Below are 7,651 nucleotides of genomic sequence, written 5' to 3'. Positions count from 1 at the left end.
ATGGTAAGCTGACCTGATGGATATGGTGAAATATGCTAAATATAGTGATGGTGACCGCCTAACACATTAAGCTGACACGCCGTGATATAACTGGAATACTGTTAAAAGCGGCGTTGAACACAACACACTCACTCACTCACTCACTCACTCACTGATAACGGTGTGTCGGGGATTGACCCCAACGACTACATCATGATCCTACTTGGTGGCCACATCGCTAGTGGTGGCTACTCCCCGGTGGCTCCTATTTTCTCATTGGATTAACATGGGAGGTGGTGTCCTCGTATGTGGGACAGCTGCTATCTGCATATGTACATATGAACATTTCTGTTTACTTAAACATTTTCTGTATCGATATGACATAGATAAGTGAGCATCCATCAGGTTTACATACACGTTTGTATGTTGTTATGATGTGGACATAGACTGACGGACGAAAGAAAGTATACACCCATGTTTGATGGTGGCGAAATGGTTATTCGATGGTGATGTATTTGATACGGGAATCATGGGTGGTGTTATAGGTATCATATCAATGAGTGCCTCATCATGCGACTGTCAGTCTAGTAACGTTTGTAATATTTTGGTGAAATCCACATTTCATGTGTATGCTTTCTTCTGCCCGGGAGTGTATAAGAACACTCTCATTGTCTTGAACACCTTATCTTAAATTAGGTGGACACTATTAATAGAAATATTTTTGTTAACACTCAAGCTGTCATGAAAACTCAGAATGGAATTCAGCTTGTTAAAATGACAGGGATATGTAAACATAACCCAGACCATTACATTTTGGTAAGCGATTCGTACATTTGTTTTTGTAGATGTATGATTTTGTTAAAATAAAAAAATCGAGTTTTGTCATTTTTCCTTAATTCCAAATGTTATTTTGTTGATTTATTTCCAATGTTGTGCCAGTATTGTTTTGTTTTTATCCATTTCTTTAAACAGTGCCACAACGGTTTTACAAATATTCATCCATATAATGGATTCACCTTTAGCATTGCGGAATGTATATAATGGTGATGGTTTTAATCACTATTAGTTGTGAAAATTCTATGGACCACATCACATGGTATTGAAACTTTAGTTCGGTTATATCGGTTGCCCGAAAAGCATTAATACCAAACGTTTACCATAATTCATCCGTTATTTTGGAGTCAATTCATTTTCCCATTTTGTTTCACAACGACGATTTTCGTTTTCATTCAAATTGTTTACTAAACCTGAATAAAGTATCTTGAATCCTTTTTCGTTTTCACATAATATCTATAAAGTTTGAGGAGAAATGGCCAATCCTAATCTTTTTTTTCAATATTGATTTGGTAATTGCTTACGCCCTTTTAATGAAATTAATCCTACGTATTCAAGAAAATTGTTTTTAGTTGATACAGTTAAGTGAATTCATCATAACTCAAAAACGTACAATCGTACGTAAACAGATAATCTTTGACATTTTGATATTTGATTTCCAATAGTGCTTATATAAAACTGGTATAGTTTTTCCTTGGACATGATCACTAGTCCGTATATATGTACGGATTTGGGGTCCAAAACTTGAGATTGGTAGGTGGAAAAACTGAAAAACAAATTCCAATTTCAAATATTGTTTTATAATTGCATCAAAATGTAAAAAAATAAGGAATTTAATAAAGTCGGGGACGGAGTTTTCAGAACAGATGTTAATAATAGTAATTTAAAAGTTTTAAAAAGTCTTGCCGTGTGAGCTCGGGCGTTGTCTTGTTGGAAAGTTCGCTTGTTGCATAATAATGGCCACAAAATCTCATCCGTGTAACGTTGTGTCGTTACGTTTGTCAGAACTTGCACCAAGTCTGTTCTACCAGTGTAAGAGATGGCTACCCACATCAAAACACCACCAAATCTGTCCATTTAACGTTCCCCTCGACGCCTGTAAACACGTCTACCATCGGCATGGCGAAGCATAAAACGACTCGTTACTGAACCAAACTTGTCTCCATCGCAGATGTGACCATACTCTGTGACCTTGACACCATTGACGTCGAAGCCGACGATGCAGGTCCGTCCAAATAAAACCTCGAACTGGTCGTCTAGCGCGAATACATTTTAGCGCGTAAACGGTTCTTCAGTGTCTGGCCTGATATCCCACGCAATCCTGGTATTGCCGTAATTTTAGAGGTGGCCGTGCTGTTTTTTTCACGTAATTGACGAAGCCGTAAGAATCTGTCAAGTGCTCTAGACCTGGTCGACCGAATCTGGGAAGGTCACGTGTTGTCAAGTGTGCTACGTGGATAAACCTGGGCACAACTGAAGATGATTCTCCTGTTTGCAGTTGACCGATGGCGTTGCATGTTTTCGTTGTTCACTTGCTGTAAGATGATGATGGCATGCAAAATGAAAGCACAACAAGTGATGTTGCACGTGCATGTCATGTTGGTGTGTTTCGGTGCCAGGCTCTCACGTGGTTGTGTTTTTGCGATATTTCCATCTTTTCACCACATTTCTGCAGTACCCCATTTTTTCCACACAAATGAATCCCAATCCATGCAGAAATGACCAATTTAGTTTTGGTATTAATTTTGTATTGATGTCGGCAACATTCTGTCATATATGAACGATGTTATTACTTTTGCGTATTTTTTTGCAGAGTATATACTCGTTCTAAATTGTGAAAAAGAATCCTACAGACGAGACATGCTTTTTGATCCAATCGTTCCTCGAAATCCAGTCGAAATGTAGCGATTTTGTACCAAACATTTCTAGTGATTTCGTAACTTAACACGTACGTGATTTTGCGTCAGATATACATTAATTGTTGTATCCTAAATTTGATTTACTAATTACTAATTCACATTACTAAATGCAATATTTACGAGTTTACTACTTTTGCGTTTCTTGTTTTGCAGAGTATATAGTTACTAAGGGTGTGACGATTGTTCGATCTATCGATACATACCTACTGTCCAAGGCCACATCGATGACAAGTTACAATATAACTTATCGACATCTCTGTCGCGATATTATACTGAAAGTGGCTCGGGTGTACTCTGTTATGTATTGTGTGTGTTACACAAGCCTTACTAGAGATGTCCTCTTCTACAGCAGACTGGCGTATCTGTAGATATCCCACTGCTTGAACATTGCACCAATACATTATAATATCATGTACAACATGGTATTGTATGTATATTATCGATTGGTAATTATTATTTTCTTTCAACTGATGTGGTATTTTCTGAGGAATAATAAAATATTATTTTATGTTATCTAGTTTCCTCTCTGTGTTCCTGGGAGGCAGTGGTGCCCTGATTGTGACCATAGATTGTGCCCCCCGGACGAACGCTCACGAGAGCAGAAGACCGCCTCTCTGTTCTAGCGTCCGCGAGCGTCATACCCAAAGACGTTAAAATATAATACTTGTTGTTACCATGGATGGCACTCGACATTAAGGGACTAAAACAAGGTCGGCTCGGAGTCAGTGGGGGTGGGGGTGGGGGTGGGGGAGTGGGTCCTCTTGATCCGCATATGCACGTCGCTACATAAGTGGAATAATCTTGGACGAGGCGTTTGTACCCATTTCACCTCATCTCACCAGGGCAGGGAGTGAGCAGCTACAGACACGACAGTGGTCGATATATATTAATGTGGTTGATAACGCCGTCGGGTTAAAATGACATACAATCAGCCAGGTCAGTGAGCCTCAGAGTCCCGATCCATTTATGGCTACCAGCGTTAGTTGCTGGGGAGCACGTCTGACCAATGCTCTTTAGGGGCTTGCTAAGTAAGTGTGTGAATGCTGTTTTACTTCTCAGGCATACATTTTACAGCCATTCAATAGTGACCTATAGGCAGGACCATTTACAAAAATGTTAACTGGGCTTAATATCGCTGTGGACATTACATCAAGTATATCATGGCGTCTCAGATGAATATGCGAGGAAAGATAACAAAGATGCAGGTCATAGACAATAAATAGATCACTTTGGTGCAGCCACGAGCACGAGCATGGAGGATCTTTATCGGACGAATATTGGAATCGAACCAACGATCAGGAGATCCTAGCACGGTTAACGGCCGCACAATGAGTTGCGGGGCTTTGACCACAGGGCTGTCCGTTCTCGTCTAAGGGCGTCTTAGACACGACTGACTGTCAACAGTCAACATAGGAGAGCATTTATAGTATGGTCAAAGTGGAATAACACTAACTATCACATACCCATCAATGATACAACTGAAGGCATAGTGGTTATACAACAAACAAACTGACCAAGCCTTTCAACACTCCAGAAACGTATGAATGCAAAGAACTCCAGGCAAGGGGAACAAACTGAATAAAGCGGAACCGTTGACAAGCGATGAGGTGGTTATTTTGTTTGAACACACGGTCAACTTTGCTCTGGTGACTACTAGCAGCATTTGTGTATGACGTCATTTGTATAACGTCATGTGTATGATAACTTCAGGTGTACCGCCATCTTGCCTAGTAAGTAAAACATGTCCCCCAAACACACTCTATTTGTTGGATCTTATGGAATCCCCTGATTCATATCTTTGTCTCAGACAGACATAAAGACTTAAACGTGGTGGCAGAAGTGGGAGTATTACAGTCGTATTACGTAAGAGAGTCGTACGTCAAACAGTGTTGTTTTCAAAAAGCATTGAATCGTCATAGGAGACGAGGCGCCAGAGATCACAGAAAATGGGGGCAACCACGTGAGCGTTGTGAGATGAACATCCATGAACATTGCAGGTAAACCAATTTCATTTCAAATCTACACGGGAGCCACCTGGAACCTGATACCAAGTTCTCTTCTACCTCCTACTACAGAATTACAGCAGACATCCCAGTTGTTGAGAATGTATGAATAGAAAGACGTCACGCCTTTAGACAAATGCCCTGTAAAAGTAGTCAACCCCAAGGATGGGAGAAAGTACAAGGTAGACTTTATTGATTTCCGTGACCCTAGTGCTACGCCAATATCAGGCAGTCACGCGTCTATGAGTATGAAGTGGACCAGGAACCCATTACTATGTTTGATACAGTGGTGACAGCATCCATGCACTCAATTAATAACACCCCCCCCTCCCCCCGGCCTAGATGGCAACAACTGTTTCATCACTGTAGATTACTTCTCGAACTATTGGGAAATTGATTGACTAGCAGATACCAGGTAAACCACAGTAGCTAAAGGGACAGTACGCACGACATGCTATACTGGACACTTGCATATCTGACAACGGTCCACAGTTTCAGCAGCGGAATACAAGACATTTGCTCATGACTTAATCATGTAACATCATCTCCAGCCTACCCTCAGAGCAAAAGAAAGGAAGAACAGGCAGTGAAAACTGCTAAACAATTTTGACCCTTACTTGGCCAAACTGAACTTTTGTAACACACCGACACAGGGTCTCGACTCGAGTTCTGCTCAAAGGCTCATGAACAGGCGAACACGAACATTGCTACCTATAACTGAAAATCTGCTGATTCCGGAGACTGTTTCAGGAACTACTGAATCGAAACCATACGGAGAGCTATAGTCTTGAGACGCCCAACGCTAACACTGTATTCGTGCGTGCGTGATTCCCGTGCACCCTTTCGAGTTGAGTTGATTGGTTCAACTGTGTCATATGGCCCTGTGACGCAGGGGTAGCATTATGCAGATGGCTGTTTCAATGAATGTTCGTTCCACCCGTGACGAACAGGTCTGGTTGTTGATGAAATATAGTGATAGCTAAATAGACAGACTTTGTATTCATGCACCGATTGTCTTTAAATGTAATATCCAGTTATGTATGACTGTTTTAAGGGACACTGATCTGAAGCAATTCCCCTGGACTGGTTGTTACCTTTGAATAGCAGAAACCTAGACTAGTTTGCGACCTGTGCTGCGCAATACGTAAGCGCATTTGTCACTTTTATTGATAGTATAAGGGCGTATGGTCACATCTATCAACAAAATGAAATACAGTTTGGGAAATAATAAGGAAATGTAGGTATCTTTGTGGGTAGCATCGGTAATGGTGACGAAGTTTTGATAAGTCACTTGCTTGGTAATTGTGCGATTTTCGTTTACACTATTTTGACTTGCAACACAAAGTAAATATTTCTCCTGAGCATTGCTTATTTTATCGTGTTTATATTTTTTACAGTCAAAATGTGCAAAATTTTCACTTAGGAAATTTATTAAAAGCCTGAATATTCAGTTATGTTACAAATTGACTGAAAAATATGTCCATCTGCATTATTACGATAACGAATTCCAAACATTTTTATGTTTAATATCATTACCAAGAGACTGAAAATGTTACGTTGAAAAGTACATTTCTATATTGTTTGGCTTCTAATTCTACATAATAATCTATTGTGATGTTTATAGGCCCTTTTGATCGTCTTAATCAGTTTTAGTCTATCTGTTAAAGAAATGGACAGATTTTTCAGTCAAAATGACTGAAATATTTACACATTTTATAAATTGACTGAGAGAATCACATTTTACAAATTAACTGTAATATATACACGCTTACAAAGGAAAAGACTTGTGAAAACAACGTCTATCGCGCATCGAAGAATTCCCAACCAAGACGTAGAGGAACAGGAATGAATCTGTCCAATGCTACAGCAAATGAAGGAAAACCAAATGAAAATATCATAATTACAACCTACCAAATTTATGTGTATAATTTTAGGCAGCTTCCTTGTTCGAGGAATGTATCCGTGAATATCAACACAAAGAAACAATATCCCACACGTCTGCAGCTGTACAAAGAAACTTATTCGATGTCACGTGTCTCTGTAACAATCAAATATTTAAAAATATATATATCGTTTCGGGATATTATAACCCGTGTTCGTTTTTCAACTGATCACTTAGATTGTTTCAGGTGTTTCACATAGGTGTCAAGTCTCAAAGGTCGGCTGAAGAGCCCACGTGACAGCTATTTTCATAACGTCCTCGGTTCCTAAAAAAAATTCATTGAGTTAGATAACAATGAGCAATCAATCAATATATTATCGGTTAACCCTTTGAACAAAGTATGTTGTTTTTACATTGGCACTTCACGCCATGATATGAGTGTATTCCCTTTGTTTTAGTAAACCTAGATAGTAAACACTCACTTTTGACATATCCACTGTGCCAGATAACAGTGATTAATCAATCAATGTATTTTCTGTTAATCCTTTTGTGACTAGGAACGATCCGTTGATTTACAAAAAAGTAAACTGATCATTCATCTCTTGCTAGGCTGCCACGTGGATATTACACAACACACATTTCACCATACTTGAAACCTGGATTTAGATTGAATAATTACCCCAGACACAATAAATGCCAAATGGGAACCTTTGTCAGGTATTCTGAGCGGTGCTACCACTAATTATACCTGTAATATATTCATTAACTGAGCATCAAGTGAATGATGACAAATACACACAAGTGTAGAGTTGTACCAGAAAACAAGGATAACAACAAGGGTGTAGTAATCGTATAATCGACGCAATCCGCACATGTTTTCACTGCATGGATACTCTTTTATTTTTAAACTATAACAATCATATAACTATTTCCAAATGACGACATCCGATGAGCTTACTTTTAGTCTGTTTGTTTAGGCTGAAGAAATTAATTAACATGCGCCCTTTGTCGAAAACTTTATAGATCACAGTTAA

The sequence above is a fragment of the Haliotis cracherodii genome, unplaced genomic scaffold (genome assembly GCF_022045235.1).
Source record: "Haliotis cracherodii isolate W230 unplaced genomic scaffold, xgHalCrac1.p SCAF_1, whole genome shotgun sequence".
NCBI classification, from domain to species: domain Eukaryota; kingdom Metazoa; phylum Mollusca; class Gastropoda; order Lepetellida; family Haliotidae; genus Haliotis; species Haliotis cracherodii.
The sequence above is the reverse complement of the archived record's forward strand: the minus strand, read 5'-3'. Positions refer to the sequence as shown.